The following is a 20,855-nucleotide window of genomic DNA, read 5'->3' on the forward strand; positions in this document are numbered from 1 at the left end:
AACAAGCCTGAGCTGGTGGGTGATCCACGTATCAATCAGAGAAGGGATTTATTTTTCTGCTTTGCTGATCTCTCATTCCCTCAGATACTGTTGACCAATGTGGCTGAAGCATTAGTTTTGTGTTTCAGCTCATGGCAAGGAAGAAAGAAGCAGAGGCAAGTAGACTTCTTCATGAAGATGGGACCTACAAGTTGTTCACATCGCTTTTATTCACAGCCCTGTGGGCCAGAACCTAGTGACATGGCAATCCCTGGTTGCCAGGGAGCTGGGGAATGCAGCTGCTCCCTGGATAGCCAAGTGCCCCCACTCGAAAAGTAAGGGATATTGGGTAACTTTGGTAGCAGTTCAACTAAGTGCTTTATTCCTTAACATTACTGGTGAGCCTTTTCCCCTGTGCTCTGGCCACACTACACTTCTTGAGATTCTGGACACCTCCATGCCGTCTCATGTCTCTGTGCCAGGGTATGCAGCTTTTGTTCCCAGGAATACATATCTCGGCCAGTTTAAATTGATGGCAGTTGGTACTTCCTGCAGGAGAACTTCTCCTGTATGCTGTCAGTTCTCTCAGGGATTAGGTGTCTAAGAGATAGCACACGTCACAGAGCAATAATGTGCAGTTTGATGTAATTTCTGCATCCGCCTTTAGACCAGGAGTTTCTCAAACCAGACCATCCTTTACAATGGAGTCCTCTTGCAAACCAATGTAATCAGAATCTCTAGGGCCAGGACCCAGGCATCAGGGTCGTAAAATATTTCCCCAGTCGGTCTGATGTGCAGTTAAGATTGGAAACCACAGAGCTAGCCTACAGGCAGAGATTTTATCTCTGGACTAGTCATACTTGAAGTGGCAGCCGGAGTTCTACTGACGTTCAGTAAATGTCTAGCATGCCAACAAATGAATGAATGAAGAATGACTTTCTGCACAGCGGTGAGATTAGACCCCAAACAAGAATTAACAATTCGTATCATTTTCTTGAACACAGAATATTAGCACCAGAAGGGACCTTCACGATGATAGAGATTCATCATGTCTGACAGATGAGGAGACTACAATGCTAGAAGATCTCTGGGTAAGCTCACAGCAGAGACAGGCCTCCGGGCCTCTGGATGCCAAGTTCGCCGGATGTCACACTGTAAGATGACTTGGTTTTATGAACCTACCCACAATTTTAAACCCAGAAGAATTCCTCTTGCTTCTAGGGCTGAGCTCTAGCCATCAGACCCCACTGAATCGAAATAGAAACATTTCCCATTCTCCAGGTTTGTGATCATTTTAGGACAGCTATTCATTGTTTGGAACCTGCTCATTATACCATTTTACTACATAATGAAGACAAATGTCCACAGTTTAGCTACAGATTTGGTTAATGACAAGATGTATAATAATACAAGATAATAGGGCCAGGCCATTGCTTTCTAATTAAATATTTTTGTCAGATTCTTTCCCTCATTAATCTTCTTTTATTCGCTATGCTTTATGGCTATTTTGCCTTCCACCTTGAGTATATGTACACATGTAATTTTAAGAACAGAAATAGGCTCCAGGTTTTTATGGGAATTGGGCTTTCTCCTCTCTGCATCTGTTTATGTGCGGACGTGTCATTGAGTTTAGGAGGGAAGACATCACACGTAACCCAGACAAGGCCTCTAATTGGTATGCTAGCCCACGCAAAGCTATCTGATCACATTCAGTGACTGGCAGGGACAGAGAGCATTTCCAAGGGAAATAATATCTCACTGTGAATCTGGGAATATCTCTACAAGAACTGAACAGTAAACACCAGCCTTAATTTTAATGTCTCACATTATGCAAAATTCTCAAAAGACAAGGTCTCTGCTAGTCAAGCCCACCCCACAGGACAGGGGAGTTACATAAGACTGCTGTGGGAGTCAGTGTCAAATCTCCAAGACTTTTAGAGCAGAGACATTTCCAGATCATCATTTTCTCCCATAAGCAAAAGTATTTACCTACTAAGAACTGTCGAAGGCTGTGACTCCACTGGCTATCCGGCTGCCGGCAACCACCCGTTTGAGGTCGAGCTTTGATGGGGCAGTATTTAGGTTCTAATGGCCCTTAAAAGCTGCAAGGTGCAAATGTGAAATGATGAAATCCAGACTGCAATGGCCATTTGCAGAATGATCCTTGCCAAGCCGCCGCCGAGAGATTTGGCGGTTGATGAGGCATCTCCATCAAAATGTGCTCCCAGAAATGCGTTCTCCGTGATACCTGTTTCATTTAATGGTGATCATTCTCACCCTCCGCCCCCCTTCCCACAACTAAAGATGATTACTCTGACAGCAAGCTGTGTCTCACCCATCATTTTCTGTCAATTTTCTTGCCTCTGGAAAGGATTCTGTTTGGGTTCTTAGATTAATTCTCTAGGCAAAACACTCGCCTCCTATTCTTGCTATTTCTGTTCAAAATAGGTATCCTGGGAGAGTTCACTGCGCAAACAAAACTTAGGCTATGATTTAAAGACAACACACCAATTACAAGTTTGGGGAGGGGTCAGGAGAAAAGGGTTCAAGGGTAACTGTCCTTCTGAAGCCCACACGAGACATGGGGCGTTGCATGAATTCAGCCATACTCCTCCGGTGGCTGAGCAGGAGAACTGCTGTCGATTATGCTCCCATAATCTAGATCGATCGCCCTTCAATATCTGAGGCATTGGCTGTATGCATCTGATGGACATCTATGCCTAAGAGTAAAAAGAAAATAATAATCACACAGCAGTCACATAACCATTAGCGAGTGGGTCTTACTAACCAATTGGTCGTCAGCCCACTCTGATGCCACGGAAGGAGCCCCAGTAAACCATTCAAACTGTTTCTTAGGATGAATTCCTGGGATTAGAGGATTACACATACTGTTCTTTGTGGCTTTTCTTCCTAACACTGAGCACACTCAACATCTATAAAGATGATGGATTCTCATGCCCAAGACTTCATCCCTCCTCGGCTGAGCTGGGGAAACATCTTGACCTATGCAAAAGATATTGAGTTATGAGGGCAGATGTGATATTTAAAAGGACGATGGAGAGGGCCAAAGGCAAAGGAGGTGGAATTCAGCCTTACTTGAAAAAGGAGACTGGTTTCACGGCAAAGCCCTCATCTCTTAATTGGTGGGGCTCCTAGGAGGGTGCCCCGCTTTTACTCCTCCTCCCACAAAGGCAATATATTCTTTGCGGAAAATCCAGCTCTGAGAAACTAGGTGGAAGATTCTTGTTGGTGGTGGTGTCAGACAATGGGTTTAGACCTGGATGTAGACACATTAGTTAAATTTATTAGCACATTAAGTGCTTGTTAGGGTACATGCTGGGATGTAGAGGGTTACAAATAAAAATACAAATGTACTGGCAAGGAAAAGACTCAATGTGGATGGTGTATGGAAATGGCGAGGCTTCACGTGCCAAAGTGGGAAGCTGGAGGAATGCCGGGCAGTAAGAGCCACTTTCAAATCATGTTTCAGTGTCCACGGTATTCCTGAAATCCAGTCTGGGAGTTTCAGAAGGATGAAGGATCTATTCTGCAGTCCTATGATAATGCTATGATCAATGGTGGGACATTTTTCCAAGGGCCAAAAAGTAGGCAGGGCAAAATTTCATCTCAATAGTGTGTTTGATTCCTAAGTCTTCGTGAAATGAGAAGAATTTTGATTAAAAAAAAAAAATGTTAAGACTTCCTCTCCCTCTTCCTTCCATCCCCACACCATTCCCTGGGAAATTATTTTGGTAAAAGGCTATGTTCCTTATTCTTTTACTCCTCTTTTAGATATTCCCTCAACAACCATAAAAAGGCTCCAAAAAAGCCCTGCATGAAGAATCCTATGCAACCCACATTCACCTAATCTGATTGTAGACCCTTCTTTTTTGCAGAACACCTACAAATACCTGTTGATCTTGTGTCCCAAAAGAATCGGTGGGAAATCCTGGACTAACTCAGAGATACTTTCACCTGTCCTTACACCACGGCCTCCTCGTGAAAGCTTTGTTTCCTCCCCACTCGCTCCCATCTTACTCTCTGCCTCACTTCCCTTGATCTTTGGATTCTCTCCATCTTCACTCCACTGACTACTCCATACTTTACCTTGAGGTCTTAACGTTCTTATTTATGTGGCCTTTTCTTTTTCTTTATGACTTTGTGATCTTTCAAACCTGGATTTCTTTTTTTCATTCCATTTAACCTCTTCTCTAGGTCCGAGTGTTTCCTCCCAAGCAAGTTCAAGGGCCCCAATAGGGCAACTTGGTTCTTAGCTACTTAATTACATTTTACTGCCTCCGCCAACCACATTTTATTCTTTCTCTAAGGGCCTTCCTGCCTTTAGAAATATTGCTCTGTCTGTATATCATTTTGTATTTGTTTTTTTTAAATTGAAGTTAACATGCAGTATGTCCTCAATTTTTCTTAATATTTTTCTACCACAAATCTTTTGCCTTTTTAGCATGTTTTATCTTTATTTTTTCCATTCAAAATATTGTACAGTGACTATTTTTGTCTCCTTCTACATTATATGCCTGCCTTTTAAAAACTGTATAGTACAATGTCACATACTTGTAAATAAATTATTGTCATAAAGCCCTCCACATATTTGTTTACTTGTGATATTTGATTTAGCTGGTATCATGTCAAGAAGTCCTACCCGTATTTCTCTAATCCTTTTAAATGAAATCTGAAATGGCTTCCCATATTTCTTTGTATTCATGTAAATTATTTGATGCCTTATAAATCGTAAAATCTTTATTGTTCTGCCCAAGTGCTCTCAATTTAAAAAAAAAAAAAAACCCTCAGGGTGTATTGTTTTCTTTTGGAAGTCCACGTTACCCAAGAATATATGCCACAGCACCTCCAGTTTCTGAAGTTCTTAGTAATCACACAATCTGTTGTACGAGTCATTCTTTATGACAGTGTTTTCTTTCCATGTGCACTTGGCATCTGTTTTCTGCACAACAGTAATCAGCTTTGAGGGGGACCAGAGAGGATTTTTTTTTTTTTTATAGATTGCCCTTAAGACGTATAAAAAGAAAATAATGTAATAGCTACCGTTTATGGAGCATTTGCTATGTATTGCCAAGATCTCCATGCTTTATATATCCCATCTAATTCCTTACAGTGTGGACATTTTGATCCCCACTTATAGTCAAGGGAGCAGAGTTTCGTGGAGAAAAGGCAATTTGCCTAAGGTTATATAGCTTCTGAATAGTCAAAGCGGGATTTGAACCCAGTTTTACCTGAGTCCAAAGGTTCTTACCTTTTAAGCAAGACCATACTGTAGCTTTAACTGCAAACCTTTAGTTTTCCTCACTAACGTGTCAAAACAGCAATGTCAGGATTCTGTTAGTGATGGAACAGTCCCACACATGGGGAACAAAGACCTGGAGACTACATACAACCACCAGGGTGAGGTACACACTGGTTAGAAGAGCTGTCTATATCCTGTAATGGGAGCAAGTTAGGTTAGATCCTTAAAGCATAGTACCCAACAAACATGGGGATGGACTACACGGCAGTCCAAGCTGGTGGTCAAATCTCTCTCTCTCTCTCTCTCTCTCTCACACACACACACACACTCAGGAGGGGCTAGGTTTATTGAATTACATAACCAGAAGTCAATAACAGACTTGGCTCCAAGCATGGATGAACTCTTATATAGTATGTGACTTGTGTTGTTAAGGATGCCTCTTTCTTTTCATCCCCTGACACAACTCTTCCTAATTTGGCTTCATTCTCAGGCAGGTTTATTCTCTTGCAGTAGCAAGATGGCCAGTAGCAGCTACAGGCTTACATTGAACTAGCTTAGCATCCCTAGTGGAAAAGAACTCTTTCCTTATTGACTCAACACAAATCCCATGATTCACTGGGGAATGTGTGGGGAGTGTGAATGATATCTTTTTCTATTAAGTAAGCAGTTATCCTGGCCAGAGAGTGGAGTATACTGATTATTCATCCCGAACCTTGTGTTCACTCTTAGGGCTAGAGAGAAGAAACCTAATCACTATCACATGAACTGAGAGTAGGGAGCAGGTATTTCTGAAAGAAGGTAAAATGGATTCTGGGTACTCATGAGCAACAAACTACTCTGACAAGACAGCAGAGACCTACAACAGTTGAGACACATGAGTACCAAGGTTGACTCGATAACTGAGCTGCTGAACTAAGTTTCTTAGACTCCAAGTGGCTAAGGACAAGATTAGTCATTTAGTTCCACCAGCAAGTCATTTATCTCTACTAGGAAAGAACAAAGAATTATAAGGGCAAGGAGCCAGACATCCATTCACTTATACATTCATTTATCCTGCAAACATATGTCTATTCATTCTGCCATTGAACATTCTGACAAGCACTGTGATAGGTGCTGGGGATGGAGATGAGTTCCAGTACCTTCCATAAGGAATTCACAGTCTAGAAGGAGCAAGACAGAAGGGCCAATCAATATCTATAACACAAGGAGTTAATTAAGTACAATATTCCATTTTCTCCCAGGATGCCCCTTCTGGTAGCAATGCCCTTAGTCTGAAAAGCATTTTCTAAAGAGAAAGCAAGCATAGCCCATGCATTAGAAAAGTGTCATAATCAATCATGTGTCTGCTTCACTTATTAGGAGTGTATTTGTTCTCTCTGGGATTCTAACAAGATTCTTCTTTCTTCTTTAGGAATTCTAAATCTAACCATAGTTAATTTTCCCTACAAGTGAAATAGAAACAAGGCATAAATGACCCCCAAATCATTTCTTAATGAATAGCAAAAGAGAATTTGGCTTAGATCCAAATGCTGGCTTCTGCACTTATTTGATATGAAACCAGAGGTGAAGTACCTAACATCTCTGGGCCTCTGTTTCTGCATCTGTATAATGGGGATCTAATAGCACGGAGGACTGTTGTGACAATTACATGAGCTAATGTATATAAAGCTCTTAGCCAAGCACATGGCTTGGAGTGAGTGGACATCAACTAATAATAGTTGTAACCATTTTTTATATGCTATTATTATTATTATTAAATTAAAATTGAAGACCAGAGAAGGCTAGTGGCTTGCCAAAGTTCCCCCACCTTGTTAATGGCAGGATCAAGGGTTCAGAATCAGTTTTCCTGACTGTTTGATGAGGGGTCTTACCCTGACATCACCAGGTTTCACCATCACACAATCTACAGTGCCAATTATGCTTGGCTCAGACTAGTCCTGAAATCATTTCTATTCCCTCAGGACATACCTGCTGGGAGGGCGAATATAGCATTGACAAGAATAATCACATTTTGGGGCACCTGGGTGGCTCAGTCGTTAAGCATCTGCCTTCGGCTCAGGTCATGATCCCAGGGTCCTGGGATCGAGCCCCGCATCAGGCTCGCTGCTCGGCGGGAAGCCTGCTTCTCCCTCTCCACTCCCCCTGCTTGTGTTCCCTCTCTCGCTGTGTCTCTCTCTGTCAAATAAATAAATAAAATCTTTAAAAAAAAAAAAAGAATAATCACATTTGACATTTATAGGATATTTTATACCTTTCAAAGCCCTTTTGCATATGTTACCTCCTGTGGGATTAAACATTTGCCATGGGTACTCCACTCATGGATAATCAGAGTTGGAGTTTTATGCTAGTTATTAGATTTGACTTCAGCTTGCTTTCCTGGGAGACCCACAAATAGGTTTACTTAGTGTAAGATGCATTCATCGCCACCAGTTTTCAGGGAACTTAGGTCAGCCAAAATTGGGAGCTTGGTTTGTATGTGTTAGGGGAAAAGTGGGTTTTTACAGGGATTTGCTTTGTCGAGGTGGGGGAAGGGGTGGTGACAGAGAAGAGAATAGGGATGTGATGTAGAATTTAAGCTGTTGCCGGTGCCTTGACAGGCACTTCCAGGAGGTAAGGATGCCTCCCCAGAATTCTGAGAGCTCAGACTGAGTGAGGTGCATACACGGACCATCTCAGAAGGATGGTAATTGGCACAGCACCCACTGTCTGCACTCTTTACATGAGGCAATGTGTACAAAGCTCTCAGAATTGCACCTGTCCCTTAACAAAATGGCAGTTTGAGGATAAAATCAAGAGCTTCTGAGTCAGACAAATTTGAGTTCCAATACCTACTCTGCCACCTACCAACCAGTAACCTTAAGCAAGTCATTTAGCTTCTCTGGTCCTCAGTTTCCTTATGTCTTAAATGGGCATTGGGGTATATACCTCATAATATTGTGACAAAGACAAAATGTATTAATATAGTGACTGAATGTAGGAAGTTCATAAAAATGGCAACTATTGTTAATATTAATTTATTATCATTAGTAGCAGTAGTAATAGTAGTTACTACTCAAGCAGGTCTGAAGGCTGAGTTGGAACTCTTTAAGAGAGTATACCTCCCCACTGCTAGGAGAGGGCTCTGCAGAGGCCTAGCTGGAAGCTGGTTTGGGGATGATACTCAGGGTGGGCTCTAAGACCCAATAAAACCTCTGTTTGGAGGTCAGTGCCAGAGCCAGGAGAATGTTTCATGGCCACTAGTACGTGCCATCACTGAAGGCAGCAGTCCCACACTAAATGGGAGCTACCCAAGGGTGGGAATGGTATCATCCCTGAGATAATCCCATGCACAGTAGGTCTATGAACAGGGAGTAGCTCTTGGAAGACCTTGCTGTGGGGAGCCGCCACCATCGTCCCTGGGAGACCCACTGGAGCTGGGCCTCTTTAGCATTTCCTCTTTAAGAAGCCATTGTAGAAACATCCTAAAGTCATAGAGGCCAGGAGTGAGCAAATTCCAGATCTGAGTGCTGTAGGAAATATTACTGTTTAGGAGCTCCAGCCCACTCCACCCTGCCAAAGACACTCTTAGCCCCTAGATACATGGTGCGTGCACGTGTCTCTGTGTGTCTGCAATGTGGTTTGGTAGGAAGCTAGTGTTCCAGTGCCCCCATTACAAGACCCAAATTTGGAAGTGACCTACACCTGCTAAAGAGATCTTAAATTATAACCTGACTGCAGGTTCTTGGTGTGATGAGTGGCCTGAGAACGGGAAGGTTCCAGTAACAAAGGAAATGAGAGCCTTGAATTCTACTTGATGGGAAATAACATTAGCATTCTGCAAAGAGATTTCAGAGAAAACAGCTCTGAACTGAATTATCCTGCTTTAAGAGCAGCCAAACTTATTGACCAACTGAGTTGTGTAGAATAACCTTTGCCAGGTCTGAAATAATAAGCCTCCCACCAACTTTACAGAGTGTTTAAAAAAATTTTTAAGTTCATAAAGAGCCTTTTGCTTCTCACATCTTCACCTTCTGTGGCTGCTGGGGATTGAGGGAATAGATTTTAAAGCCAGTCCCTTCTATGGCCAAGGATAAGTTTATTATCTGAGTCTTGATTTTCCAACAGGGAATTAAAAATATATATATTAATACTTATTTCAAAGTGTATGTGAACACTCAGTGAAAAACTGTAGCTAAAGCACTTTGTATAATGCTTGGCGATGACAATCATAACAGTAATAATAATAATATTTATTAAGTGCTTAATATGTCCTACGTAGTGAGCTTACTGATTCAACCTCATACGTATCCTCAGTTTAGGTATTATTATTATTATTATTATTATTATCATCATCCTAAAATTGACAGATGAAGACATTGAGACCTTGAGGTCAAGACATTTGCCCAGAGTCCCTGCATGTGGCAGCGCCATGGGTCAAACTCAGACATCCTGCTATTAAAGAACATGCACTTAAACCACTTGGCTATCCTTTCTTTTTCTATTAAATAATTCTTGCACTCAGTATTTCCTGTGCACCTATTAGGTGAAGGCACTGCCAGTGTCCAATCCTGAAGCTCCAGTAACAGCTTTTCTCAAATAATAGGTTATTAGTTCAGAGTGCAGCACAGATGCAAGAAGATGCTAAAGAAACATGGCTTAGCTATTGTCTCTGCTGAGAACTGAAAATGAGAACATGGCATCATGAGAGAGGAAGCAAATGAAACCTGATGGAGTAAAAGCATGGGAAACACAATGAGAAGCAGGTTGTACAAAAAGCTCTGTTTGGGGATTTTTTCTCTCTCTAATGTCGTATATTTATATCAAAATATCCTTGAAGATATTTTGGAGAATGGAAATCAAGTCTAATCCCCCTCTAGGCCTAGCACACTGCCAGGTCTTCGGAAGGCCTACAGATATTTGTTGTATCAAATTGAACTGCGGGCATGTTTGGCATCAACCAGCTGCAGCCCCACTGGGGTGGCAACTTCCAAGAAGCCAGGGAGGGAACTTGGCAGGGATCACCGTTTCCTGAATTAGCTACTGTGCTTGGGTGATAACAAAATCTACATACAACCCAGAGCCTTCCTCAGCGGGTAGCTATTTCTTTAGGTGAACCGGCATCCAGCTGTGGCCCGCAAGGCCCGTGCGCTGTGTTCTGAGGCGCCACACTCAAGGTTCTGGCCAGTGGGGAGGATGTCGGAGAGAGTGCCCAGGACACTCCTCAGTGGGACACAGGTTTAGTGAGGAAGGCTGTGTCCTCTAAAACCCAGGTTCAAGGACAAATTCCTCCCAGTGCAAGACCGCAGATGTGAGCTCAGCTTGTCAAGCAGACGACACCTCCTAACTGAACTAAAGATTAACAGCAGGGTCACTGAACCTGAGACTGTGGACTCATGTGCCATGGGACTGTGAAACTGGCTTCATCTTTCCTGCCACTCAAAACCAGAATCCAGATGCTCCGTCAATAAGAACTCCTTTCCATAACACCAGAACATAATGTCTTTTGAGTTTCTCTCTTTTGAATAGGAAATCACTCACAAGTATGAGAAATTTTCCCACTTTCCTGATATGTGTGAGAGAATAATCCATAGCTTTCCAGACAAACAAACCAGGCCCTGGTAAAAGTTCAGGTAGAAGGAGAAAGGCTTGCTTGCACCTCCCAAGTGGCAAAGCCAAGCTTTCCCCCTCTTACTTCCGATCTCTGCTGCCAACTTGCTCTGTAGTACTGGGGTGGAAGGGAAGCCGCCATATTGAAATCTGATCAATCAGGTCCAACCTCTTGGATGTCACAGAGTCAATCTTACAGACAAGCTAGACTACACAAATAGGAATTCATTATGACTAGAAGGGTGGGGGGAACGTTATTAGTTTCCAATTAGCAGCAAACAGCAAGAAGCTTATCAACTATTTATAGTGGTTAGCCACTGTCTGGCATTAATAGCTCATAAAATATTTCAGAACATTCTAGATTGGGCGAAGGAAATTGAAGAAACAAGTCCTGATATAGCCCAGTATTTCTAACCGGCCACCCCGCTGAGTCTTCTAAGCAATTATCTTCTCTTCATTTGATTCCCTAACTCAGTACCGAGGTTCCCTTGGGCCAATAAGTATGGCCAAAGCTCTCACCATGCTCTAAGACATTGTTTTGGCAACTGCTCTGTGTCCCTACACAAGGAGTTGTGAAGGAGACCAAAGGGACATAGTGAAAGCCCACGTTTAATGCTATACCTGCTACCCAGGAGTTATAGGACCTTAGACCAATGATTTAGGTTATTGAGCCTCACTTGTTACCACCTATGAATTGCAAGTTATAACATTTACCAAATAGGGTAATTAAGGGGACGAAATGAGCTAATTTGTGATGGTCTGGCCTATGATGAGCATGCAGCAAGTAGATTCTATGATGACAATGGCAGAGGTGATGTCCTATACCAGGGCATCACAGGGGACAAAGCAATGAGAACCCAAGACCCTCTGGTGACTCCTGAAGGCTGGAAGCCAGGGCCATTCAGAATTCCAAGGAAGGACGAAATCATCCCTTCTAATCAGGATGTTTTGGAAAAGCATCGTGAAAGAGGTAACATTCAAAATGGACTCTAACAGGGGAATACCCAGAAGACTTGGATTTGCCCTGCCAGGTCGGAGCCTGCCCTCTGGACTGGGGAGCCAGCCAAAATCGGCACGGGGGAACCTGGAATTCTGGAGAAGGCCAGGAACACATGGTGTAGCCTGTCTAAAAAAGGTGCAGGTGGAGGAGTCTGGACTGCTTGGCAAAGACTTTTGGGTCTGCAGGAAGAGCCTTCACTAAGATACACCTGGAAGCCTTCATTACCGGCAGAGCATTGGAATCTGGAAGGCTTACAAGGGCTGGTTTCAGCTTGCTGATCAAGGGATCCTCAATGAGAAACACCTGGGAGCCTTGTTTGCTCAGGACTTCAAAGAACAGAAAGTAGTAGGCCCATGGAAGGAGCAGGGGCTCGGTTTTAGGACAACCCCAGCAGTAGGATGGACAGAACTGGGACACCTTTGCGGTACCAGCACCTTAACACGCCTCTTCGCCTGCGTCTTCGCCTGGGGAGTATCAGGGTATGGAGCGCACTTCGCCTGGTGCACAGGTCCCTTGCACAAATGTGCCGCCCATCACTCCTCCCAGTCCCAAGAGCGCTGCCCTGCCCCAGGTGCATGTCGACCTGCCCTCTAACTTTGCAGCCCTCTGGTACCTACTCCCACCGGAATTAGCAGGTCCTTGGACCGCCAGGCGTGCTCCGAAGCCTCGTGCCCTTCACTGTCCCTGCATGCTCAGACACCCTGTGTGGGCTGGGCCTTCGCACGGGCAGCCCCCCAGCGCTCCGGGCCTCCCTGGGCGCCCAGTGTGCAGCAGGCGCCAAAACTTAATCTGAGAACTGACAGGCTGGCCGACTGGTACCTGCGTGCAGTGACGCTCTGTACCCGCTGAACTTCTAGCTCCCAAGGATGTCTGGGTTGAGGAAGAAATCTCCCATACTGGGTCTCCTTGATGAAATTGAAGAAATGCTGTAATTCAGTGATGGCTACACTTAAGGAAAACTTCATGATTATGCAAAGAGTTGAAGGATGTATACTTGGAGTATAGATTTTAAAAGGAAAACAAATAAATATGTTATTTACTGACCCTCGGGGGGGAAAAATGCACTTAAACAGATATGTAGGATTTTATCACACAGAGATGAGGCAAAAAGCATTCCAAGTAGTGAAATAGGGTAAGAGGAAAGGCGAGGAGGGGAGAGAAAGCATTGCAATTTGAGAAAAATAGAGTAATCCACAGAGTCCAGAAAACTGTGTTTTTCAGTGAAAGAAAGTGGATATAAAGCTGACAGGGTAGGCTAAATCCATATTGTGAAGGGCCTTGAATGTTGGGGTGAGAAGCTTGAGTATTATTTGGAAGGCAATAAGGAGCTGTTCATAGTCTTTTAACAGACGACTAATACCATTGCAGACATAAATGTTCAGTCCTAAATCCTTATCTTCTTTAATTTCCTAACTAGGCATACAGAAAGGATTTCTTACTGTGGGGCAGAAGCTAGAAGAATGTCAAGAACCACCAGAACCAGTAAGATGGGGTTTTAATCAATTAATATTTGTGGCATCATAAACCACCCTAAAAATTCAATGTTTTAAAATGATAACCATTTCTTTAGCTCTGTGGTCAGTCATTTGGCCTGGACGTAGCTGTGTCTGGGAATCAGCTGCCAGGTCAGCTGGGGACCTGCTTATTATAAGCCAGGGCACAGTGTCTCTCCTCCAAGTCTTCTCATCTTCCAGAAGCTAGTCCGGCCTTGCTCACCTGGGGGAAGCAGGCTTCAGAGAAAGAGAGTAGAAGCAGGCACAGCTCTCGAAGCCCAGGCTCGGGACTGGCACCCCAGGATTTCTACCACATGCTGTTGATCAAAGCAAGTCACAGGGCCAGTTCACACTTACGATGTAAAGAAAGAGACCCACTTCTTGGTGAAGTGAGCTGCAAAGTTCATATTGCCAAGTGGCCTGGATAAAGAAGGAAAACTAATTTGTGGCCCTTTTTGCAATCAGTAAGACTACTGCGATTTAATCAACATAAGTACGTCCTGTGTACTTACACCCCTTCCCGATTACATATTCAAGCAAATAACACTAAATCCCAACAGACCTTTCCATAATAACAGGATATGGTACTGAATATGGAAAAGCACCATAAATATGGGGCATTCAGGAATCCGAATGTGAGTCTGGTGCAGTAAGTTCTAAACCATAGTAAAGGGCTTATGGCCCACTGACCATTTGTAACCAAATGTGTGTGGGACTTCTTACTCGGGACAAAAAAAAGAAAATTTAATGGGCTATGAGGGAAGAATTGATCCATGAAGCAATTTGATAGCAATTGCCAACAGCTTACGGAGAATTAAAGTAATAACAGAAAACTGTCTGAAAGGGTTCAAGAGAATAACCTCCAACCCTGAAAGTGAGATCATTTAGCAAGGAATAAAGAGAAACAGCCAGCATGACAGGGCTGAGACTGCGAATTTTAAAGGAAATTTCAGGGTGTCTTGATTCCTGTCCTTTTTCTTTCTACTTCTTTTATTTTTTAAATGCACGAGGAAAATCAGACACATCACCAAACCCAGCATACAATTAAAAGGGCAGACAGGCTCACCCATAATTTTGTTAAATAAATGTTTCTCAATGAGTGTGCAACCCCTCCAAGGCTGGAAAGCGAAGTCTGCTCTTAGCATATCCATTTCTTTTTTCTCACAAGCATGTGCACATCGAGAATGGTATTATCAGATTGTTCATGAATGCCAAGTGCCAAACATTGATTTCCATTGGGGGAAGGGAGTGGGAGGCAGCATTTAGTCAATGAGTTGGTGGTCTTTATCCAGTTCCTAGCATACTGGTACCCATAGCCCCACTGTGCCATGACAATGGGACCCTTTGTTGGCAGTCTTGGCATGAGCACTAAGGATTAACTGGGCACCGTGCCTTGGTGACTCTCAGCTGTGCTCTGCTTAGTTCAGAACACAACTAAGGTACAGGGGGCGGCCTGAGAAGGCTTTCTTCATCACTGCCCGTGGCTCACCACTGCTGGGGACAATCTGTTGTTTGAGAGTTGTACACTGGATCTTTTATTTCATACATAAGCTACACATGGCTCTTCTCCCTTATGATGATGGCAGCTAGTTCCATTATTTCCTTGCCAAGAGGTGTTTCCAGTCCAGAACATATACAGGAACGCATTTTATTGGGTGACCCACAGCCAAGAAGTTAGTTTCATAGTAAAGTGTGCAGGATGGAAACAAAACAAGTTTTTGGAGCATGAGAGAAAAAGCATAAATAATCACAGAGTAAAACTTAGTCAATCTAGAAATGTTCTTGGCCGGGTTCATCTTAAGATATCAAACTCAATAAAAATAGGCTTGAAAGAGACTTTAAAAGGCAGAACATCTGTGCGGGGTGGGGTGTGGGGTGGGGGGGTGTTGTTGTTGTTTGTCCTGCCTGTCCAGCATGTACTAAAAAAACTCCAGTGTCATTTTGGGAATCACTCATCACCAGCACATCATCATACTCAGGCCCTTAATTTAGGTGAGGCTGACCCAATCCCCCTGGCTCCAAGGTTGAGCATATGACTCAAGAATGACAAGTTAGGCTATTCAGACTTCTTACTCTGGGTAATTGGTTCATGGGTAAGCCCTTGACTCAAACCAAGATAATCAGAGTCAATTTTAGAATTTTGCTAGGACACCTGGGAAAAAAGTCATTATCATTTCACTGAGGCTATTAAAGAAGTAGGACGTAAATATGAAACTGCTGTGTGGGGCAACATGATCAACAAAAAAGAAAGCCGAGGGGAGGGATGGAGTAAAATAGATTCCAGATGACATTTTGAGTCTCTGGATCCAGCCATGCCTAAAGCTACATCAATTCCTGGACTTCTTACTTATGTAAATCAATAAATTCCTCCCTCTTATTTAAACCAGTTGGAGATGCATCCCTGTCACTTGAAACTGAAAGCTTCCTCTAATCCCCCAGGTTTTCTATCTTGTCATATCTAGGGCAAGGAGAAGAAAGAAGCCAATGGAGATGATATGCTTTCTTGTAGGTTTCCAGAGATAGACCAGCCACACATTAAACAGATTATTCCTATATCTCCCTCTCCTAGGAGAGGGAGTGTCTTTTTAATATTCAGACAGTTTTTCTCCTGATATAAATTAAGTTCATTTCCTCTCATAAAGCCAGGGAGAAATTCCATGTCCTTCTCCTCCCAGATTGTCATATAGGGGAAGATAAAACTTAAGTTATCTCTCTAATCTCTCCTTTAAGGACTGACTTCTTTCCTCTGGCCGTTTTGTTCCTCTTTGCTCTACAGACTTAGGTATTGTCTTTGTTAGTTTTTTGGAGTTGAGTGACACTAATTTGATCCGGTCACTTCCCCACTTAAACCCCCCCCACTGAGCTTCAAATAAAGGCCAATGTTCTTCCCTTGGGATACAAGGCACTTCATTTTCTACCATTGAAATTACTTGCCCCAGTCCCATTGCGCTCCCTTGCACCCAGCCTCTGAACTTTTTGTTTCACTAACAGAAAGTGTGCTCCTTCCCCAGGTTTGGCTTGAAGGTAGGTGGGGTCCCACGCAAATTCCCAAGGATTGCTGTCTGTATAAACAATATAAATCAGCACCATCCTAGAAACTCATCTGATCCTGTAAGGAATATCACACTGGTCAGCAAAAGAGATTCGCTTGTGGGGCGCCTGGGTGGCTCAGTCGTTAAGCGTCTGCCTTCGGCTCGGGTCATGATCCCAGGGTCCTGGGATCGAGCCCCGCGTCGGGCTCCCTGCTCAGCGGGAAGCCTGCTTCTCCCTCTCCCACTCCCCCTGCTTGTGTTCCTGTTCTCGCTGTCTCTCTCTGTCATATAAATAAAGAAAATCTTTAAAAAAAAAAAAAAAGGAGAGAGATTCGCTTGCCAGGTCTCCCTCCTGGAATCAGGTGACAGCTCTGAGGCCCAGGCGAGGTCACAGGTTTAAGTCCCAGCACTCCTAGAGGCATCTGAGCAACTCTGCTGTTGGTTTGGAGAGCACCCTCTGAAGCAGAGAAATGTGTACCTGAGAAATTTTGAGCAAGGTATTTCCAGTGACTGGGACTCACACAGTGCAGATCATAGGGGGGAGTTTGGCACCTCAAAGTGTGGGGATAAAATTTTTCCTCATTGTATCATCAATGCCCAGCATAGAGCCTGGGATAGATAGAAGATGCATAGTAAAAAATTATGAATGAAACTAGGTACTTCTTTTTCGTAAAGGTCTGACGAAGATTGCTAAAAGTATAAAGTCAGATATCTTCTGCCCCGTACTTATTTAACATGACCCAGAATAATGGCAGCTTTTTCACAATTGCAAACCAAGTTTGTGGCCAGTGGCAATCCTTATTAAATTTCCAACTAACAAAACAGTTCAAGTTTTTCTCTTGAACTTTTGTCTTTAGGGCAGAAAAAAAAAAATGTCCAGATTTCAAAGATATTAGGATGCCAATTGTTTTCTTCTCTTTTCTTTTCAGTTACATGTGAACCCAGTTTTGCCTTAGCTGCTCTGCTGTCTTCCAGTTACACTGCTGGACAGATCTAAGTTATATTTTAGTACCAATTCCAACCCAGTATGTCCTGTATGAATCACACCATTTCTCAAGACATAAGTGTGTCTTACAAATACACCTTCCAGAGAAAAATTTAAAGATCTTGGGTGTATGTGGTATCCGATCATTTTACTCTACTTTCTCTCTTGAACTTCATTAAAATTGACAAAAACAACAACAGCACAAAAAAAGTGGAAAAAGTCATATTCAAGTCAGAAAAGAAAAGAACACGACCCCAAAGTAAAAAAAAAAAAAAAAATCATGGGGCGCCTGGGTGGCTCAGTCATTAAGCGTCTGCCTTTGGCTCAGGTCATGATCCCAGGGTCTTGGGATCGAGCCCCACATCGGAGCCTGTTTCTCCCTCTCCTACTCCCCCCTCCTTGTATTCCTTCTCTCACTGTGTCTCTCTCTGTCAAATAAAAAAATAATCTTAAAAAAAAATCATGAAGTATATCTGGTAAATACTGTAAAATGCAAAGAACAGATATGAGAAGGGAAGAGAAAGGCCAAAAATATAACCTCAGATCTCTGGCAGCAAAGGAAGATTTCCCTAAAAGTGATAGTTTTCTAAAGATTTACTGAATGAGAAGACAAAGAGAAGAGAAGACAAAAAGGTGTCAAAATTCTGAGGGAAAGAGAGTAAGATTTTTTAAACACTGAGATGTTCATGTGCACACCCATAAACCACCAGAACAACCAAGACCATAACAGACCCATCACCCCTAACTCCTTGGGTCCTGTGTCATCCTTTCCTCTCATCCCTCCCCCTACCCCACAGCTCATTTCCAGGCAGACATTGATTTGCTTTCTATTACTATATATTATGTTGCAATTTCTAGAATTCTAGGTTATAAGTGGAATCGTGCAGAATGTAGTCATTTTTGGTCTGGCTTCTTTCACTTGGCATAATTACTTTGAGAATCATGTAATCTGTTGTGTGTATCAATAGTTTATTCCTTATTATTATTCCATGTTTGGATATACTACACTTGGCTTATCTAGTCACCTATTAGTGGACATTCAGATTGTTTCCAAATCCCACTGCTATAAAAAAAAAAACTGCTGTAAATATTTGAACATAAATCTGGATATGAACATATGCCTTCATTTCCCTCAGCTAAGAACATAGGAGTTGAATAGCTAGCTCATATGGTAGGTGTATGTTTAACTCCTTAAACTGTTTTCTAAAATGATTATACTATCTTAGATTTCCATCAACAGTCTGGTCCACATCCTTGCCAACATTTGGTAGGGTTAGTCTTTTAACTTTTAGCCATTTTAATAGGTATGCAGTGACATTACACTGTGGTTTTACTTTGCATTTCCCTAATGACTGCTTAGGTTGAACATAGTTTCATGTACTTCTTTCTCATCCATATACCATCCTAGGTGAAATGTCTGTTCAAATCTTTGATTCATTTTTAAATTGGGCTGTTCAGTTGCTTATTATTGAGTTTTGAGTATTCTTTACGTATTGTGGATACAAGCCTTCTGGCAGGTATGTAACTTGTGACATTCTTTCCCAGTCAATGGTTTGTCTTTCCATTCTCTTATGAATGTCTCATGAAAAGAAGTTCTTAATTTTGATGATATTTTACTTATCAATTTTTCTCTTTTTTGGATCATGCTTTTGGTATCAGATCTAAGAAATCTTTGCCTAATACAAGGCCACAAAGATTTGCTTCTATACTTTCCTCTGGGAGTTTTATAATTTTATGTTTTCAATTTAGGTCTATAATTCATTTTGAGTTAGTTTTTGCATTTGGTGGGAGGAATGGATTTAGGTTCAATTTTTACATAAGCATATCCAATTTTTCCAGAACTGTTTGTTGGAAAGATTATCCTTTCTCCACTGAATTATCTTTAACTCTCTTTCAAAAAACAATTGACCATGTATTTGTCTCTTTTTCTGGACTCTCTAATCTGTTCCATTGATATATTTGACTATATTTATGCCAGTACCTCATTGTCTTGATTTCTTGATTTCTGTAGCTTTATAATAAGCTTGAAATCAGGAAATAAAGTTCTCCAGAATTTTATTCTACTTTTTCAAACTTGTTTTAGCATCTCTTGGCCTTTGCATTTTCATATGTATTTTAGAATTAACTTACTAATTTTTGTTTTTAAAAAGACCTTCTGGGATCTTTATTAATATTGTGCTGAATCTATAGAACAACTTGGGAAGAATTGTCAATGTGTTAAGTTTTCCAATCCATGAATACAGCCTATTTCTTAATTTACGTAGGTATTTTTTACTTTCTCTTAGCAATATGTCTAGTCTTTATTGCATATGCCTTGTACATCTTTTAAGATTTTTCCCAAAGTATTTCAGAGTTTTGATGTTATGAAAACAGTATATTTTTAAATTTTTAATTTCTGATTAGTAATATTATAAAGGGATACAATTGATTTGGTGTGTTGATCTCCTAACTTGCTAAACTTACTTATTAGATTTAGTAGCTTTTTTTTTTTTTAGATTCAATAGGGATTATAGGATTCCATAGAAAGATCATGTTGCCTGAGAATAAAGGAAATTTTGTTCTTTATTTCCAAATTAGAAGCATTTTATTTCTTTTGCTTGCACTGGTTAGAATCTCAAGTACAATGTTGAATAGAAGTGGTGAGAGCAGACATCCTTGTCTTCTTTCTGATCTTAGGGGGAAAGCACGTGGTCTTTCGCTCTAATGTTTGGTGTTAGCTATAGTTTTTTATTAGATGCCCTTTACCAGGCTGAGGAAGTTCCCTTCCCATCCTAGTTTGCTAGTTTGAAATTTTTATTAGGAATGGATATGGGATTTTATGTAATGCTTTTTCTGTATTAATTGATATGTCATATGGCTTGAGCTTTTGACTACTTAAAAATTAATGTTACATAATTCAATAAATTAATAATGTTACTAAGTTGCATTTATTGTTTAATGTTAAACCAGTCTTAAAATCCTGGTATAAGCCCCACTGGTTGGAATCAACATGCTCAACTTTTCTTAAGAATTTTTTGTATCTCTCTTCATCAGTGATAATGGCCTTTGGTTTTCTTTTCTTATAATGTGTCTGGTTTGGTGTCAAAGTAATGCTACTCTCATAAAATGGATTTGGAAATATGCTCTCCTCTTCAGTTTTCTGGAAGAGTTTCTGGAAGAGATGTAGTATTGATAGCATTTATTCCTTAAATGTTTGGTAGAAATCACTAGTAAAACCCTCTAGACCTGGGGTTTTCTTTGTGATAAGTTTTTTTTTTTTTCCTTCAAATGCAATTGCTTTGAATTGAGTAGAGCTACTGAGGTCACCTATTGCTTTACAGTCTACTTTCAAGTGATATTTACTACTTCATGTGTATTACAGGAACTTTACATTAGTATACTTACTCCACTAGTATATACATATATACTCCATTAGTATATATAGCATTTCTCCACTGCTAGTCTTTGTGTTATTGCCATCAAAAATTTCCTCCTACATATGTGCTAAACCCCATAACACCCAGATATTATTTGTGTGTTA

Source organism: Mirounga leonina, unplaced genomic scaffold (assembly GCF_011800145.1).
Source record: "Mirounga leonina isolate KUSES-001 unplaced genomic scaffold, KU_Mleo_1.0 Mir_418, whole genome shotgun sequence".
NCBI lineage: Eukaryota > Metazoa > Chordata > Mammalia > Carnivora > Phocidae > Mirounga > Mirounga leonina.